We start from the raw sequence: 18,596 nt of genomic DNA, 5'->3' as shown, positions 1-18,596 counted from the left end.
AGTAGCATGACAACATGTCCGTCACTGCGGGAGCAGGACATCAGGCTAGTTGGTATAGCCACCTTCCCCATGGTGAGCTTTGCTTGGTTGAGACGCTTGCTCCCCCCCTTGCTCCTCAGCTGACCAAGTAGGAACAATCGGGGCCCTATTCGATGGCTGCCTTGTCTTTTACTCTATGCAAAAGACAAGGCAGCCACAAACACCACGGGAACACTGTATTGAGGCTTTGTTCTGACCGCTCATTCGGTGTCGCGTTTCTTTCAAGCAATTTTCCCGGTTAGCCCGCACTCGGCTCGCTCCCAGAGCCGTGTTAAAGTCTACTTCGCATTCACTCTCTTTTCTCAGCAGACTAAAAGAAAGTTTCATCTTGGGCTCCATGAAACTTCCATCCTGCACCGCTGTTTACTTTTTCACAAGAGCAGAGAAGAGCGCACCGTTCCCAGCGGCACTGCAGTACCGGGTCGATGCTTGGAGTGAACGGAGCAAGCTCCTTTTTCAACTCCTATTGCTAAAAATCTATTTAATATGTAGTTCTTGTATAAAGGACATATCAGATATTAAACTGATAAGAACAGATACTACACTTGATCTTAGCCAAAAGGCTGAGAAGCGATAACTGTCCACTGGTTCACGTCCGAGGGCCCTTCCTGGCACAATGCGCACTTGTAGCGGTGTTCTTTTTATGGCCATAGGTGGCCAGAGTGTCACTTTGCACCTCTTCCCACCCGCTGCACTGAGCACTCTTCAGCCCTTTTAAATGGTATAACTTTGCACGCTCCCGCACACTCCAACGAGCACAATTCAAGCAACAACTTTGCACTCCAGCGTGCATCAGTGAACGGCTTTCTTTTCTCTCTTTTCTCTACACTCTGCACTGTGAGCACACACACCAAATCAGAAAGGCTTTTTTCTCTCTTTTCTACATTATGGACTGTGGGGACACAAAACTGCTCTTTTTTTTTTTAAGATTGTGTACCAGGGCGTTGTCTCACGTATTAGATTATGCTTAAGATACGAATGGTTTTATCAGTCACATCAAAATTCATACATACTGATCCTCCCGTAATAAAATAGTCGGATCTTATGAAACACATTTAGTTTCTTGTGACAATCAAGTCAGCGAAACAGCGTATACACGTCAAGACACTGAATCAAGAACTCATAAGTTTGGCAGTATTGCTCTGCCGTCAGCAATCATACACCTATTTTTTTTTCGTGAGACATGTGCAGGCACCTGTTCATCTACTGTTCTATCACTATGAATTAGTTTATCTATTATCAATGAGGATACTTCTACAACTACTATCAAAGTATGTCCAGACTTCTTATGTTGTCAGTTGCTATATATGAATAAGTGGGTAGCTACTGACAAGCATTAAGCATGTCACACAGCCCAAACATATAACATTTCAGGACACACCACACAGTTAACAACCACAGTGAAGCGTGTCAAAGCCCAAACATGTAACATTCAACAGGAGACTTACACAACTCATTCAAATCAAACAGTCAGACAACATACAAGAACATATATCCCAGCCGGCATTGCTCCCTGCCTATTTTCCTACAGTTCACTATGTGTGCGCACTATGTGTGGCAAGCGTCACAACTTTATTCACAAACTCTTCAACTTATACTCTTTTACCGAAGCTGCTACAGCTCGATTGGCCGAATACCCTTAGATCCTATTTCGGTGAATTTGACATATGCCTTACATGTAACAGATTAGCGGTTTAGCAGTTTTAATTTAGTTTGAGTGAAGGAATTAATTTTATAGCAAAATCCGAAATCGTGAAGAACTCATGAAAGTAAGCTTATTCTCGGATTCCGGAAACTTTAGATTTGCTCTTTCTTTTACTGCAAACTTTCTTTTTTTGTTTAAATCTATCTAGACATGGTAAATATGAAGGACAAAGCAGTTTTAACATAGTTTGAGTGAAGGAATTCATTTTATAGATAAAATCCCAAGAGTCTGCTGAGAAAAGAGAGTGAATGCGAAGTAGACTTTAACACGGCTCTGGGAGCGAGCCGAGTGCAGTCTAACCGGGAGAAGTGCTTGAAAGAAACGCGACACCGAATGAGCGGTCAGAACAAAGCCTCAATACAGTGTTCCCGTGGTGTTTTTGTTGCTGCCTTGTCTTTTACACAGAGTAAAAGACAAGGCAGCCATCGAATAGGGCCCGATTGTTCCTACTTGGTCAGCCGAGGAGCAAGGGGGGGGGGAGCAAGCGTCTCAACCAAGCAAAGCTCACCATGGGGAAGGTGGCTATGCCAACTAGCCTGATGCCCTGCTCCCGCAGTGACGGATAATCGTACTCTGGTTTCTCTTCATAACGTACAAGTCTTTCGCCTTTTACTAAAGACTTCCGTGGAGAGCACCACTAATGAGTTGTTTCTATTTTTGGCAGGCTTTACCTTTGCGGGTGAAGCCCTTTCTGTCTGTGCAAAAGAAATCTTGTTACTGTGCAGAGTGACTTCTCTGAGTAGAGTCGCCTTACTTGTTGTGACTGCACTCCAGCTTCAAACATCGGCACAAAGTTGTTGCTTGAATGGTGCTTGCTGGAGCGTGAAAGAGTGCAAAGTTATACCATTTAAAAGGGATGAAGAGTGCTCATTGCAGCGGGTGGGCGGAGGTGCAAAGTGACACTCTGGCCACCTATTGCCATAAAAAGAACACCGCTACAAGAGCGCATTGTACCAGGAAGGACCCTCAGACGTGAACCAGTGGACAGTTATCGCTTCTCGTCCTTTTGGCTAAGATCAAGTGTAGTATCTGTTCTTATCAGTTTAATATCTGATATGTCCTCTATACGAGGTCTACATATTAAATGGATTTTTAGCAATAGGAGTTGAAAAAGGAGCTTGCTCCGTTCACTCCAAAAATCGACCCGGTACTGCAGTCTTAGACCAGTTGATAGAGTAGTCAGAAAGTGCTGAGAATTTATTCATGAGTGTGATCATGTGAGTGAGAGACGTCTGTGAGTTCTGAAGGAAAAGTAATACATCATCAGCATAAAGACTTATTTTATGCTCAATATTTTGGGATTGGATGCCTTTAATATTTCTATCTTGTCTGATAGAAGCTGCTAAAGGTTTGATGAAAATAGCAAAAAGTGAGGAAGAAAGTGGGCAACCCTGTCTTGTACCTCTCTGCAGACTGAAGCTTGGAGAAGTTTGATCATTTGTCCTGACACTTGCATTTGGGGAGCTATATAATATCCTTATCCAGTTGATGAAGTGTGACCCAAACCCGAATTTGTTTAATGCTGCGAATAAAAATTTCCAGTTCACTCCATCAAATGCTTTTTCTGCATCTAGAGAGTCGATTGTGGTTTCCAAGTTGTTGATGGTAGAATAGTCTATGAGATTAATGATCCGGTTTGTGAACGAACTGTTGTGCCTACTGCTCTTCAGCCTGTCAAATGAAACGTAGAATTTGAAACGTGACAAATGAACGAAGACCCAAGGAGTTGAGTCGTAAACGAATCAACACTGTTTCCTGTGCGAGGACCCGTCAGCCGAGGAGTTGAGTCGTGAACGAATCAATACTGTTTCCTGTCCTGCTGACTGAGCTTATGAAGCTGTCGCCTGCCATGTGGTGAGGAAGGGTACTGCATGAAATTGAACGAATCACTCACTGAGACAACTCGTTACTCCCGAGTCATATAAAAAATTAGTTCATATCGAACGAATCGCTCACGAACGACACATCACTATCTATTTGACGAGTTATGCATGAATTCGGATTTTGCAATAAAATTAATTCCTTCTCTCAAACCAAGTTCAAACTGCTTTGTCCTTAATATTTATCTACTTCTAATCTAGTTTCAACAATAAACAACACTGTATTTTGTAGTATGAAAAAGAACCAGACCTAATTTTCTGCAATAAGCTTCTCTCGAGGAGATATGAAGGAATACAGATTTTGCTATAAAATTAATTCCTTCTATCAGCCTGACTTAAAACGGTTTGTCCTTCTTATTTATCCATTTCAAATCAAGTTTCAACAATTAAAAAAAAATTGTAGTTTGAGAAAGAACAACTTAATCTTCAGCAATCAGTATAAAAAGAGGGTAAGAAAAGGTGCAAATGCCAACAATACATCACTAAAAGGTGGAGCGGAAGTATTCGGCTGCAAGAAGGTGTGAAAGTCCGACCATAGTTTGTAAAAAGAGGTTAAGAAAAGGTTCGAATGCCCGACTATACACCATCAAAAGCGGGAGCAGAGTTGTTCGGCTACTAAAAGGTGTGAAAGTCCAACCCTGGTTTGTAAAAAGCGTGTAAGAAAAGGTGCTAATTCCCGACAATGTATGATCAAAAGAGGGAGCGGAGGATTTCAGCTGCAAGAAGGTCTGAATGTCCAACCATAATTTGTAAAAACCGGGGAAGAAAGGGCTCGAGAGCCCGACTATACACCATCAAAAGCGGGAGCGGAGGTGTTCAGCTGCAAGAAGGTCTGAATGTCCATCAATAATTGCTAGAAAACATGAAAGAAAATTTTCGAATATCAAACCATACATGATCATAAGCTGGAGAGGAGGTGTTCAGCTGCAAGAAGGTGTGAATGTCCACCCATAATTACTGAAAAATGGGTAAGAAATGGTGCGAATTCCCAACCATGCATCATCAAAAGCAGGAGTGGATGTGTTCGGCAACAAGAAGGTTTGAATGTCCGACCATAGTTTGTAAAAAGCGGTTAAGAAAAGGTTCGAATGCCCGAACATACACCATCAAAAGAGGGAGCGGAGGTGTTCCGCTGTAAGACGGTGTGAATGTCCGACCCTAGTTGGTAAAAATCGGGTAAGCAAAGTTTAAAATACCCGACTGTACACAATCAATAGCGGTAGAGGAGTTGTTCGGCTACAAGAAGGTGTGAAAGTCCGGCCATGGTTTGTAAAAAGCGGGTAAGAAAAGGTTTGAATGCCCGAATATATACCATCAAAAGCTGGAGAGGTGGTGTTCGGCTGCAAGAAAGTGTGAATGTCCAGCCATAATTAAGTTTATGTGTCCTGTCAGAGGGAGCATCGGGCCCAGTATTCATTGTAAATGCCTTGTGATACGTCTTCGTAACACGTTTTATATAGAACAACCTCTCACTAAAGGAGCTCCACAGTTTGTCTGTCGTACTGCTTTGGTGGAGGTTGTGGGCCTTATAAATAAATTATATTCATATGTTTATAAACTCTAAAGATATGGTGATTAAAAGAGGTTGACAACGCCACCTAAGTTTGAGAGCCCAAGACTCTAAAGATACGTTCAGGTTCTTAATCAAAACCAGGTTTGAGCAGACTTAAAAAAACAGGAGTCTAACCGGTATTTTACAAGATTTATTGTCATAAAATAGGTAACCCAGCCCAAAGTCTCCGCCAAGGATCCCACAGCCTCTGGATCATCTCACTCTCCAACTGGGGCAAGTGACAGACCTTCAACTCTGGTGGTGGAACAAGCCCTCAGTCACTCCAAAACACAAGAGTGAGGAAATATCAGTACTCACTGGTAGTCCACCTCCACCTCCACGGCCCTTGAAGAAGGCTCCGTACCCCCCATGCTCCCCGGGCGCTGTAATTGGCTGCCCCACCGCTCCAGTGTATGGCATCTGTCTCCATGAGTGTGTGACCCTGTGCATGTGTGTGTTCAACAGGTCCCAACCTGGATAGGTCAAATGCGGAGGAGTAATATTAAAATAAATAATTTTAGTTATTTACATTCATCCTCTATCATTCAAATGGTTATTAGTATGCCATGAGACTAAAGTGAAAGAAAGTTTACCAGTTTTGACAATAATTAAAACCAGATTCATTCTGCGGGAGGCTCCCTGGGTTTATAATTGCAAGACAGTTTCTCCTGAAATGCCTCAAGTCAAGATGAAGCACAGGTCTGCTACTCAGGCTTTGTGGACTCTTCTTTTATAACGAACCTTTACACAGAAAACTGTGAAAATGTGGTTCCTCCTCTCCAGTACCCCCGAATAGACCTTACCAGGGAGGCTGAGGAGTGTGATCCCGTTATTCCTGTCTTACAATTTCAATTTATTGAAGTCTGTTAAAAATGAGAAATGTTTTTTTATGTCCAACAACGTTCTTTTAAATATTTGATGCTAATGATAAAAGCTCCATGATGTCAGATTTTATGTTCAAAGCAGAACATGTGAAACAGCATAAAAAGTGAACGTTGACTTAACAGCATACATGTGTAACTGTACTGTCGACACAGTGATGTAAACACCAGATAAAGAGAGAGAATGAGCTTTTACTGTCGGACTGTGTTGATTAAAGTGAGGACAGAAAACAACAGACTGAGCGAACAAAGAGAAAATCAGGAGCCTGCAGGGAAATCTTGCCCCACAGCTGAAAGTTTCTCCTTTAAACAGAGAAGTTTCAGTATTTTTCTGTTTTCACCACACTGCTGAATGAGTTCAGGTGTTGATGCTGATCAGTGTTTCCTGAATCTTTCTGTTCTGTTGAAGAGTACTTTTTGTTGTAAATGATGTTGTCAGATTGGTAAATAAAATCTACTCTTTGTTCCACTGTCTTTATATAGAAAGTCCAAGATCTTTAATCCTTCCGCAGGCAAGAGGTAACATGGCTGTGATGAGGCTAAAGAACACGAGCAACAATTTACTAAAAGTTTATTGAACTTTTTGCATCGTTTCATTCCAACAAATACTCCTGCAGTTAAAGTGTTCCACACATACGTTATCTAACTTTTTAAACAAAATCACATGTAGACATATATTTAATTTCTATTGAGAAATGCAGCAGAGCACCAGAGTTTCCTCATGTGTAAGAGGATGGAGGTGTGTTTGATGGGTCAAACACACAAAAAACACCTGGGCAGTCAGATCAAGCAGCTTTAAGCAGCTTGGTGGTTTTACTCTCTTTGGCTCCACTTTCTCAAGATGTCCTCTGCTGCGTCCAGAGTGGAGTCCTCCTGTTAGACACTAATTCATATGCTAATGTACATTCCAGCTGCTGTGACACTAAACAGGGAAACTCATCTTTTAACACCAGTAAAATCTATTCATGGTTCAAATATTTTGACCTGTTTTGACTCCACCTGCAAGCATGTAGTGTTCTAACCCTTCACACTGTGCGGTCAATGCTTGTTCCTTTCAAAAAGGAGTGCATCAACTCTATTTAAGCACAGTGCATAAATATGTACCATAAAAGGGGATATCAAACCCTCAACAATATCAAAAATACCTTATTTGTCTTTGGAAGAATAACTTTTGAAGAAAATAACCTTTTAATTGTTTCTTATTTTGATAAAAGAATCCAAACAAGTGCGTATTTTTTTGTTCACGTTTTATTTTATTTAAACACATAAATCAATCTAATAATAATTTGTGTAGGATCTTATTCATATTCTTATTTGAATGACACAATAATGCTCTGAACAGTTGTGAGAACAATGCACTGATACTTTCAGTCAGTGCAGTTGTTCAGGATGAAAAGATAGAGTCGTACAAAAGATAGATACATTTGAAGTATTTTTATTGATGTTACTGTAACAGGAGGTATAGAGATTTCATTGGTTGACTAGTCTTGTGAGCAAAACTAAACGCTGCTGCTACTTTCTCTCTTGATGTTGTTGTCTTTGTATTGTCTACGATGTTTAGGCGTCATATTTTTTTGAAGTGCCTCCACATTGAAGGCAGCTCTGGTCTTTCTTCTGAGGGGTTAAACTTGTCCACTGCTTGTTCTGGTACTGCAAGTTGAAGAGACAAGTCTTCTGTGGCATGTAAGGGGTTTGATGTTGGAGAGTCCTCTGACTGTTTAGAGGCTGGTTCCATTTCGATGACAGTGAAAGTTCTTTCTTGATTTTGCTTTGGAAGTGGTTCCTGGACAACGATCAGTGATGAAATTTCCTCCGTGTCTTGAGGTTCCTGCATGACTTCAGGCTGGTCGTTCTTTATAATGGTCTCCACCGTCTTTTTGCTTTTGCGCCAATGCTTTTTAGAGGAAACTTTCTCCTTTGGTGGCTCTGAGACATCTTTTGGTTGTGGGACTAATTCCATTTCGATGTCACTCACCAGCTCTGGGACCACGTCTGGTTGTGGCACTCCAGCCTGATGAGCCAAATCTGATGGAATCATTTCCTTAGAGTCTTCAGAAGCCCTTTCTATTTCCTTTTCTTCCACGGGTTCGAAAATCTTCTCTGGTTCCTGGACAACGAAAGGTGATGAAATGTCCTCCGTGTCTTGAGGTTCCTGCATGACTTCAGGCTGGTCGTTCTTTAAAATAGTTTCTACCGTCTTTTTGCTTTTGCGCAGACGCTTTTTAGAAGAAACTTTCTCTTTTGGTGGCTCTGAGACATCTTTTGGTTGGGGGACTAATTCCATTTCGATGTCACTCACCAGCTCTGGGACTACGTCTGGTTGTGGCACTCCAGCCTGATGAGCCAAATCTGATGTAATCACTTCCTGTGAGTCTTCAGAAGCCCTTTCTATTTCCTTTTCTTCCACAGGTTCAGAAATCTTCTCTGGTTCCTGGATATAGATTGGTGATGAAATGTCTTCCGTGTCTTGAGGTTGTTGTTTTGCTCTCTTGTTCAGTTTTATGATTATACATTTTTAAACTTTTTTCTGTGAAATCTCAAAATATTATTGTCCAGGTCAGTTTTAATGCATTCATTGTATGTTATGGTACTCACGACTGCTTTCTTCATGCCTCCACTGGAAAATTGGACCTCATTCTGTGATGATCTGCAGGTTTGAAGGCCTCTGTTCTGTCTCTCTTCTGGTCTGTGATTCCAACCACAGATTCTGAATGGAATTGAAGTCCGGATTCCAGAATGTTGATTTTTGTTCTCTGTTAATCACTTGACGACTTCAGCTGAATATTTCATGTCACAGAAGGTCCACTTCTGCCAGTTTTTCAGCAACCAGTGTAATGTTTCCCACTAGCAGTGTTTTCCAAGACAGAATAATGTCAGTTTTTAAAATGTTTCCAAAATAAACCTTTTTCCACATTCAAACTGAAGCAGACACCCTTTCCACTTTTAAGATTAGGCTTAAAACTTTCCTTTTTGATAAAGCTTATAGTTAGGGATGGCTCAGGTAATCAATGACAAATTAAATCAATTTGAGAAGAACATGTCAGCAGTCGCTGTTAAAAAGCCTTATGGCTGTGGGGAAAAAGGACCTCCTGAACCTCTCACTCCTGCAGCTCAGCGAGATGAGCCTCTCACTGCAGCTGCTCCTCTGTCCTGCCAGGATGCTGTGGAGAGGATGTTTATTGTTCTCCAAAACAGAATACGATTTCCTCCTCATCCTTTGCCCCAACACAGCACCGAGAGGATCTAGCCTTCTGCCTACCACAGAACAAGCCTTTTTCACCAGTTTGTCCAGGCACCTACAGTTTTGTCTTAAGTGCAACTCCCCCAGCAGACAACAGCATTGAACAGTGCATTGGAGTGATCAAACATGCATATCATATCTCTACAGACATGAGCCGTCTCAGAAAGAAGAGACGGCTCAGGCCCATCTGAACACTGAACGCTAAGGACAAACTTTTTCCTTTGCGCCTTTGATTATGAGCGAATATATCCAACTAACGTGTGAGTCACTAATTATCACCCATCTTGCATAGGTACTGTACTTTTCAGCAGCATTAGATTTCTAAGATAATGTGTCATTTGGCAGGTCAGACATGATAGTTTGTAGTATATTGGGTCCAAACTCTCTATCAAGGCAGACAGCATGAAGGTATGTTTACAGACTGTGTTTGGATCTAAATGTGTCTTTATTCTGTATGAATCTGCCATTGTCTCACTGCTCTTTGTATCAATAATGCAGATCAGGACCACTGAGCTCCTGCACGGAATCCCTCATTGTTCAGCAAACATTTAAAGTCAGAGTGAACATACCCGGTTTCCCCAATTGTCACTGTCAAGTACAGTCAAATGTGCTAAAGTTTATGTTTTCTTGGCACGTTTACTTTTCACCAGAGGAGAGGTGCTGCTGAGCAGAATTTTTACTTCCATAAAGATTCAAGTTACATACACATAATTAACCTCTTGGTGACTGAATGATTAATAGAGGTCCACAATTCATGCATTACTTCAGAAAATTCCTAAGATTGCTGCAGAGCAGCATGATTCTCCAGAGAAACCTCATCTGAGCTGCACTGTCACCACTCCTGCAGATTCCTGCCCGAGCACCAGAGACATCACAGTTAAAGGTCTCAGATGATAAGGAGTTGTTGGTGAAAATATAATGAAGCATCTCAAAAATGTTTTAACCACATTTTCACATTTTTCTGTGTAAAGGTTCATTATAAAAGAAGAGTCCACAAAGCCTGAGTAGCAGACCTGTGCTTCATCTTGACTTGAGGGATTTCAGGAGAAACTGTCTTGCAATTACAACCCCAGGGAGCTTCCCGCAGAATAAATCTGGTTTTAATTACTGTCAAAACAGGTCAACTTCCTTTCACTTTAAAAGACCACTGTAATATACACAGTCTCATGGAATACTAATGACCATTTGAATGATAAAGAATCAATGTAAGTAACTAAGATGACTTTATTAAGATTACTTTATTGTCATGTAGTCACACGGAATGACTCTCCGCATCTGACTCATCCAGGTTGACACCTGTTGAACACACACATGCACGGGGTTACACACTCATGGAGACAGATGCCATACACTGGAGCGGTGGGGCAGCCACTTCCAGCGCCCGGGGAGCATGGGGGGTACGGAGTGGCGAGAGTAGGAATGGAAGTTATTGGAGGAGCCACTCTAACCGCAGAGCCTGATAGGTTGTGGGTACAGTGGGACACGTTACCCCGGCGGCTTTCGATTTGCTACCAAACATAGAACTGGTTGCAGAATAGTCGATAGAAAAGGTTTCCAACTTGGTTGTAAAGGACGGGGCCAAAGCCTGAAGAAAGAGATATATATGCACACCGTGTTCTGAAGACATGGCAGCAGTATGTCTGAGTTACCAACGATCTGTTGGTAAACACACTCGTCCCTGGGTGGGCTCGAACCACCAAACTTTCGGTCAACAGCCGAATGCGCTGGCCGATTGCACCACAGAGACTTTATGGACAGTGTAATAAATGTGTCTGAAAATCATAAACCTTCCAGTTAATTTTTGTCCTCTGTGCCGTACATGAGTCAGGCATAACTTATAAAATCTATCTGAGTCCTACTCTCCCTCTCAGAGGACATCCTGGGCTCTGTTTTGATGCCCCAGTTGTGGGGATGTTGCCAACACATCACATGCACTGTCTTTTGAAAATGGCGGGAATTTCAACGTCCATGTTTTACAGCAACAAGAGAGGTTAGTCGACAATGTTTTGCAGATATCATGTTTCTATTGTTAAAAATCTATTTTTTCTTTAATATCAAAGTCTTTACTTCAATTTAGTAACATTTTTATGAAGACACAGTATTTTTAACCCTTTCAAAACATAATTTTATGTAATGTCCTTTGTAGTGGACATCAGGACTTACTAACCCCCATTTTTAATACATCAGGGAGCAGAGGGCTAAGTGAGGCAGAGAAGATTTTGCTAAGAGTTGTGGATGGAGATTCAGATTTGATGAGATGGATGAGGCCCAGAGAGAGGAGGAAGATGAAAGTTCAGAGGAGGATACTGCAGCTGTTGAGGAGCCTGAGCCTGAGCCCGAAAACACCCATCGTGTGTTATGGATCAGGAGCAATGTGTAAGCTCGTGTTTTGAAGTTTATTACGGTGTGTAGCAATGGAAATGAGAGCAGTTTTAGTTCACACTCTTGTTCTAACACACACACAGGCACAGTGCACAATCAGTTAAAAACTTGATATGGCAAACTACTGACCATATTAATTTAAATATTCAATAATACATCTGCTGAAAGAGCATTGAACTTATACCTCTCCTTTCTTTATCACTTAAGTTTCAACCCTATTGTGGAAGACAACAATTCTAATGACAACACTGGACACAACAGCACATTGATGACCAAGTTTTTAAAGAAATGTCAGAACGAACAAAAAATCGGGAGGTGTTGATCACTGGAGGAAGTCTAAAAACCACACCAGAGGAGCTGAAAACCTTCTTTGGCATGTCTATGTACATGGCATGCCTCGGACACCCTAGGATCCGGATGTACTGGGCGGCGAAGACAAGGGTCCCAGTTATAGCTGATGCAATGAGTCGAGACAGATTCTTCAAGATCAGGCAGTCCATCAAAGTCACAAATGATATTGATGTCTCTGATGAGGAGAAGAAGCGTGATCCCCTCTGGAAGGTGAGACCTCTCTTAAACAGAGTGTCTGTTTAATCTGCCTAGGCCAGATGAGCAGATAATTCCATTCACAGGCCGGTGTCCTGTACGACAGTTTGTGCCCGGAAAACCAAACCCCACAGGACTGAAAGTATTTCTCCTTGCCAGTGCCAATGGTCTGGTACTGGAGTTTGAAGTGTTCAAAGGAAAGAATACGTTCACTGTTGACCAACAACTTGGAATCGGAGGGAATGCAGTCTCCAGGTTGGCACAGTCTCTTTCAACAGGAACACACCTGTATTTTGACAGGTATTTCACCTCCATCAAGCTACAGGATAGCTTGAAAACAAATGGTGTCCTGGGTACGGGGTGTCACAGCCGACCACGCTATTGAGTTCTCCACACTGGCGACGGAGAGCTGCTGGGATAATGCTGCGTTGATGGGAATATTTCTTCGCTCCCTGAATTACAATCTGAGGGATGAGCTGGCGGCTCGGGATGAGTCAGAATCCCTGGCCGATTTAATAGACCTTGCGAGGCGGTTGGACAGCCGCGTGCGAGAGAGACGCCGAGAGCGTGACCGGAGCTGCATCGCTTCCGCCTGTACCCCGTTGTTTGGTTCTGCCTCTGGCCAACAGGTGGAGGTGTCCACTCCAGCAGGTGCTCACACTCCTGTTGGCCTGCCCCCTCCTGAACCCATGCAGCTTGGACGGGCCAGAATGACTCCGACTGAGCGTCAACGAAGACTTCAGGCGAGGCTTTGTTTTTATTGCGGCCAACCCGGCCACGTTCGAGAGAACTGCACCAATCTGCCAAAAGCCTAGGCTCACCTGAGGAGGGGGGGACCCAGGTGAGCCAAGATTCAGGTTTTTTCCCTTCCACACGTACTCAGTTGTCTACCGTTTTGTTTTGTGACTCTAAGGAGGTGGCTATAAACCCGTTTGTGGATTCTGGGGCAGATGAGAATTTTATTGCAGCAGATTTTGTTAAACTACATAATATTCCTGTTGTGTCACTTACAGCACCTCGTAAGGTAAATGCTCTAGACGGTAGGTTGTTGTCTGTAATTTCTCACCAGACTGTACCTTTATCTCTACTTATCTCTGGTAAACACCATGAGCCTATCAGTTTTTTTATCATGCCTGCTCCTCATACTCCTGTGGTTTTAGGTCTCCCCTGGCTTAGACTGCACAATCCCAACATTGACTGGACACAGAGCACAATCATTAGCTGGAGTGTAGCATGCCACAATAATTGTCTTAGATCTACTGTTCCAGCCTTGAATCCTCCTGCCATAGTTCCTTCCGTCTCTCCTGATCTTTCTGGGGTTCCTCCTTGTTATCATAATTTGGCTGAGGTATTTAGCTAACATCAAGCTCTCTCTCTCCCACCACACCGTCCCTATGACTGCCACATAAACTTACTGCCTGGGTCCCCTCTCCCGTCCAGCCGCCTTTACAACCTCTCCCGTCCCGAGAGAGAGACTATGGAGAGGTACATACAGGAGTCATTGGGAGCAGGTATCATTCGCCCCTCTTCCTCCCCTGTAGGTGCTGGGGGTTTTTTTGTGTCTAAGAAAGACAAGACCTTGCGCCCCTGCATTGACTACCGTGGTCTGAACGCTATCACTGTCAAGAATAAATATCCCCTGCCACTATTGGATTCAGCTTTTCACTCCCTTCATCAAGCCACTGTCTTCTCCAAACTAGATCTTCGGAATGCATACCATCTTGTCCGTATTCGTGAGGGGGATGAGTGGAAAATGGCGTTCAACACACCTCTTGGCCATTTTGAGTACTTGGTCATGCCTTTTGGGTTAACTAATGCACTGGCAGTTTTTCAATCCTTAGTTAATGATGTACTCCGTGACATGCTCAACCGTTTTGTTGTTGTTTATCTGGACGACATTTTAGTTTTTTCTAGCACACTGGAGGAACATAGCAAGCATGTCAGATTAGTTCTCCAAAGATTGCTTGAGAACAGATTATTTGTCAAGGCTGAGAAATGCGAGTTTCATGTCCAGTCAGTCTCTTTTTTGGGCTTTGTCATTGAAAGAGGTCAGATTAGCTCTGATCCAGCCAAGGTAAGGGCGGTGGTTGAGTGGCCAGTACCTGAGAACCGCAAGCAACTTCAGCGTTTCCTTTGTTTTGCTAATTTTTACCGGCGCTTTATTAGGAATTTTAGTAAGGTGGCTGCTCCACTCACCCAACTTACCTCCACCTCCAGCCCTTTTACCTGGACCTCTGAAGCTGCCCAGGCATTTTCAAGACATAGGGAGCTGTTTTCCTCTGCGCCTGTTCTCATCCACCCTGATACCTCTAAGCAGTTCGTAGTGGAGGTGGATGCCTCTGACAGTGGTGTGGGAGCAGTGCTTTCGCAGATCTCACAACAGAAGTTGCATCCGTGTGCTTATTTTTCTCGCCGACTGTCTCCAGCTGAGCGCAACTATGATGTGGGTAACCGGGAGCTTTTAGCAGTCGTTCTGGCATTAGAGGAGTGGAGACAATGGCTGGAGGAAGCAGAAATTCCATTTGTGGTTTGGATGGACCATAAGAACTTGGCCTACCTTCAGCAAGCCAAATGTCTCAATTCTCGACAGGCCAGATGGGCACTTTTTTTAGGCAGATTTAATTTTACTCTCTCTTATAGACCTGGTTCCCGTAATTTAAAGCCTGATGCCCTTTCCCGTCAGACAGAGAGACAGCCATTGACTGATCCCTCTGAGCCTGTGCTCCCTCCAAGCTGTTTTGTGGGAGCGGTCCATTGGGAGGTTGAGCAGCAGGTTAAGAGGGCCCTTTCCCGTTGTCCCCGTCCAGAGATCGGACCACTTAACTCTTTGTTCGTTCCCGAGAACGTTAGGTCTCAGGTGCTGCAGTGGGGGCACTCCTCCAGATTGGCCTGCCACCCTGGGGAGGCACGCACACTTGAGCTTATTCGACAGCCGTTCTGGTGGCCCATGCTGGTCCGTGACACCAATCAGTTTGTGGCAGCGTGCTCTGTCTGTGCCCGAGGGAAGGCCTCGCACCTACTGGCTTGCTGAACCCTCTCCATATTCCCTCAAGGCCGTGGTCTCACATCGCTGTGGATTTTGTCTCTGGTCTACCTCCTTCTGCAGGTAACTCTGTCATCCTTACTATTGTCGATCGTTTTTCTAAGGCTGTGCATTTTGTACCACTGTCGAAGCTCCCTTCTGCTCTGGAGACTGCTGAGCTCTTGGTTCATCATGTTTTTCGTCTCCATGGTATCTCCATGGACATCGTTTCTGATCGGGGCCCCAGTTTTCTTCCCAGGTTTGGCGAGCGTTCTGTGGCGCATTGGGGGCGAGGGTTAGTCTATCGTCTGGGTACCATCCTCAGTCGAACGGCCAGACAGAACGGGCCAACCAGGACCTGGAGGCCGCTTTAAGATGTGCGTGTGCACGTAACCCATCCTCCTGGAGTGTTCAACTACCGTGGGTGGAGTATGCTCATAACAGTCTCTCCACATCTGCTACTGGTATGTCGCCATTCATGGTAATGTATGGTTTTCAACCCTCTTTGTTCCCTTCCCAGGAGGATGATGTGTCCGTCCCTTCTGTTCAGGAACACTTGCGACGAGTTCGCAGAGTGTGGCGGGAGGCTCGGGCTGCTTTAGTTAGGTCCGTTGCCCGGAACAGACTGTTGGTGGACCGTCGGCATTCGCCCGCTCCTAATTATCAGCCTGGGCAGATGGTGTGGTTATCCACCAGGGACCTGCCTTTGCAGGTAGATTCCCATAAGCTGTCCCCTCGTTTCATTGGTCCTTTTCCAGTGGTCAGAATCATTAATCCCTCGGCTGTGCGCCTTAAGCTCCCAGACTCCCTTAAGGTACACCCCACGTTTCATGTGTCCCTCTTAAAGCCAGTCACCTCTTGTGCACTTGGTCCTCCAGCTGAACCTCCTCCTCCCCCCCTGGTCGTGGATGGCCATCCTGCTTACTCAGTTAATCAGATTCTGAATGTCAGACGTCGTGGCAGGGGTTTCCAGTATTTGGTTTACTGGGAGGGTTATGGGCCGGAGGAGCGTTCTTGGGTTCCACGTCGATTTATTCTGGACCATGCCCTCATCACCGACTTCTACAGAACCCACCCTAACAAGCCTGGTGGGCCGCCTAAAGGCGGTCGTCGGAGGGGGGGTACTGTCACAGCCACAGCTGTGACACCTGGTTCGTAACTCACCTGTGTTCCATCTTCCCTTGATTGCCCCGTTAGTTTAAATACCTGGTCTTCTCCGCCTTTCTTTGCTCGTGTGTTAATGTATTTGTTATGCCTGTTTGGTTCACGACCTGGATCCTGACCCTTGGTGTTTTGTGGATTATTTTCAGTTCTTGGATTACCTTGGTTTTTTGTTCTGTTCCTGCAGGCCGACTTCCCTGCTCACCAGGCCAGGTTTTTCCTCTGTGTGAGATTTTCTGTTAACCAATAAACTTTTGTTTGAACTAAGAGTTCTTGTTCTCCTGACTCTGTGACCGCACCGGGGCCCACACTTCATTACAGTGTGACACCGGGTTTAGATGGGCTTCCTGCAGAATTCTAACTGACCTTTTGGGACCTTTTATCATCAGACATTTAAGATGTTTTTAAAGATTTTGAAAAACTCGCCCGACTGCCTGACAGTTTTAGAGTGGGAATAGTGACTCTACTTTATAAAAAAAAATTATAAGACTGACCTAAAGAATTGGAGGCCCATCACACTTTTAAACTTTGACTGTAAACTTTTTAGCAAGGTTTTAGCGACACGGATGTCCTCTGTTTTAGAGGAGGTAATTCACCCAGACCAGGCTTGTGCAATCTCAGGGAGACAACTCACCGACAGCCTCGTACTGATTCGAGACATTGATTACGCTAGAGACAGAAACACCCGGCTTGTCATCTTAAATTAGACTTTGAAAAAGCTTTTGATCGGGTCTCGCATCAATATCTCTTTCAGGTGTTGCAGCCATCGAATAGGGCCCGATTGTTCCTACTTGGTCAGCTGAGGAGCAAGGGGGGGGGGGAGCAAGCATCTCAACCAAGCAAAGCTCACCATGGGGAAGGTGGCTATGCCAACTAGCCTGATGCCCTGCTCCCGCAGAGACGGATATTCGTACTCTGGTTTCTCTTCATAACGTACAATTCTGTCGCCTTTTACTAAAGACTTCCGTGGAGAGCAGCACTAATGAGTTTCTGTCTGTGCAAAACAAATCTTGTTGCTGTGCAGTGTGACTTCTCTGAGTAGAGTCGCCTTACTTGTTGCGACTGTGCCGATGTTCGAAGCTGGAGTGCAAAGTTGTTGCACCAGCGAGCACCATTCAAGCTACAAAGGGCTTCACCCGCAAAGGTAAAGCCTGCCAAAAATATGATCATAAGTGGGAAAGGTGTTCAGCTGCAAGAAGGTCTGAATGTCCACCCATAATTCCTAAAAAATTGGTAAAAAAAAGGTGCGAATGCCCAACCATACATCATCAAAAGCAGGAGTGGATGTGTTCGGCAACAAGAAGGTGTGAACGTCCAACCAAAGTTTGTAAAAAGCAGTTAAGAAAAGGTTCGAATATCCAACCAAACATAATCAAAAGCGGGAGCAGAGCTGTTTGACTGCAAGTAGGTGTGAATGTCAGATCATAATTTGCAAAAAGTTGATCAGAAAGGTTGAGAATGCCCAACTATACACCATCAAATGCGGGAGCGGAGTTGTTCGGCTGTGAGAAGGTGTGAATCTCCGACCACAATTGCTGAAAAATGTGTTAGAAAAGGTAAGAATGCCGGTCCATTCATCATCAAAAGCGAGAGAGGTGGTGTTCGGCTGCAAGTAGTTGTGAATGTCCAGCCATAATTACTCACAAACGGGTAAGAAAAGGTAGTATTGCCAGACCATACATTATCAAAAACAGGGAGCGGAGTAGGTTCAGCTGCAAGAAGGTGTGAATGTCCGACTAAAGTTCAAATATATTAACAAAAGTGGGAGGAGAGGTCTTCGGATGAGAGTGGTTGAGAATTTCCAACCATAATCTATAAAATGCGGTGAAAAAAAAGGTGTGAATGCCACATACAACACTAAAACGTGGAGCGGAAGTGTTCGGCTGCAAGAAGGTGTGAATGTCCGACTATATTTGGTGAAAAGCAGGTGAAGCGAGGTCTGAATGCCAAACCTTACATCATCAAAAGCGAGGTGAGAGGTGTTTGGCTGCAAGAAGGCCATAGTTTGCCAAAAGCGGGTAAGGTGCGAATGACCGACTAAATATCAACAAAAGTGGGGGCGGAGGTCTTCGGATGCAAGTGGGTGTGAATATCCCACCATACAAGTATGGTGGAGAGGAAGCTGTGAATGGCCGACCATAGTAAAAAGCGGATGAGAAAAGTTGCGAATGTAAAACCATAAATGAT

General features: G+C 44.1%; 4 non-coding genes and 1 pseudogene across 4 annotated transcripts; 3 read left to right on the top strand and 2 right to left on the bottom strand.

Moving 5' to 3' along the window:
• Positions 1-423: 423 nt before the first annotated feature.
• LOC140267709 (U2 spliceosomal RNA) lies at positions 424-614 on the bottom strand. Its single transcript, XR_011907299.1, has one exon. It is a non-coding gene; the product is annotated as a U2 spliceosomal RNA (small nuclear RNA).
• A 1,698-nt stretch (positions 615-2,312) lies between these two features.
• On the top strand, positions 2,313-2,426 carry LOC140267917 (U5 spliceosomal RNA). The gene has a single exon (XR_011907447.1). It is a non-coding gene; the product is annotated as a U5 spliceosomal RNA (small nuclear RNA).
• A 308-nt stretch (positions 2,427-2,734) lies between these two features.
• LOC140267747 (U2 spliceosomal RNA) lies at positions 2,735-2,921 on the top strand. Its single transcript, XR_011907334.1, has one exon. It is a non-coding gene; the product is annotated as a U2 spliceosomal RNA (small nuclear RNA).
• Positions 2,922-10,971: 8,050 nt separating this feature from the next.
• trnan-guu (transfer RNA asparagine (anticodon GUU)) lies at positions 10,972-11,045 on the bottom strand. Its single transcript has one exon. It is a non-coding gene; the product is annotated as a tRNA-Asn (tRNA).
• A 6,274-nt stretch (positions 11,046-17,319) lies between these two features.
• On the top strand, positions 17,320-17,428 carry LOC140267964 (U5 spliceosomal RNA; annotated as a pseudogene).
• The last annotated feature ends 1,168 nt before the right edge of the window (positions 17,429-18,596 follow it).

Source organism: Leuresthes tenuis, unplaced genomic scaffold, assembly GCF_036924035.1.
Source record: "Leuresthes tenuis unplaced genomic scaffold, fLeuTen1.0.hap1 SCAF_13, whole genome shotgun sequence".
Taxonomy (NCBI): domain Eukaryota; kingdom Metazoa; phylum Chordata; class Actinopteri; order Atheriniformes; family Atherinopsidae; genus Leuresthes; species Leuresthes tenuis.
This window is presented reverse-complemented; position numbering and strand designations above follow the sequence as displayed.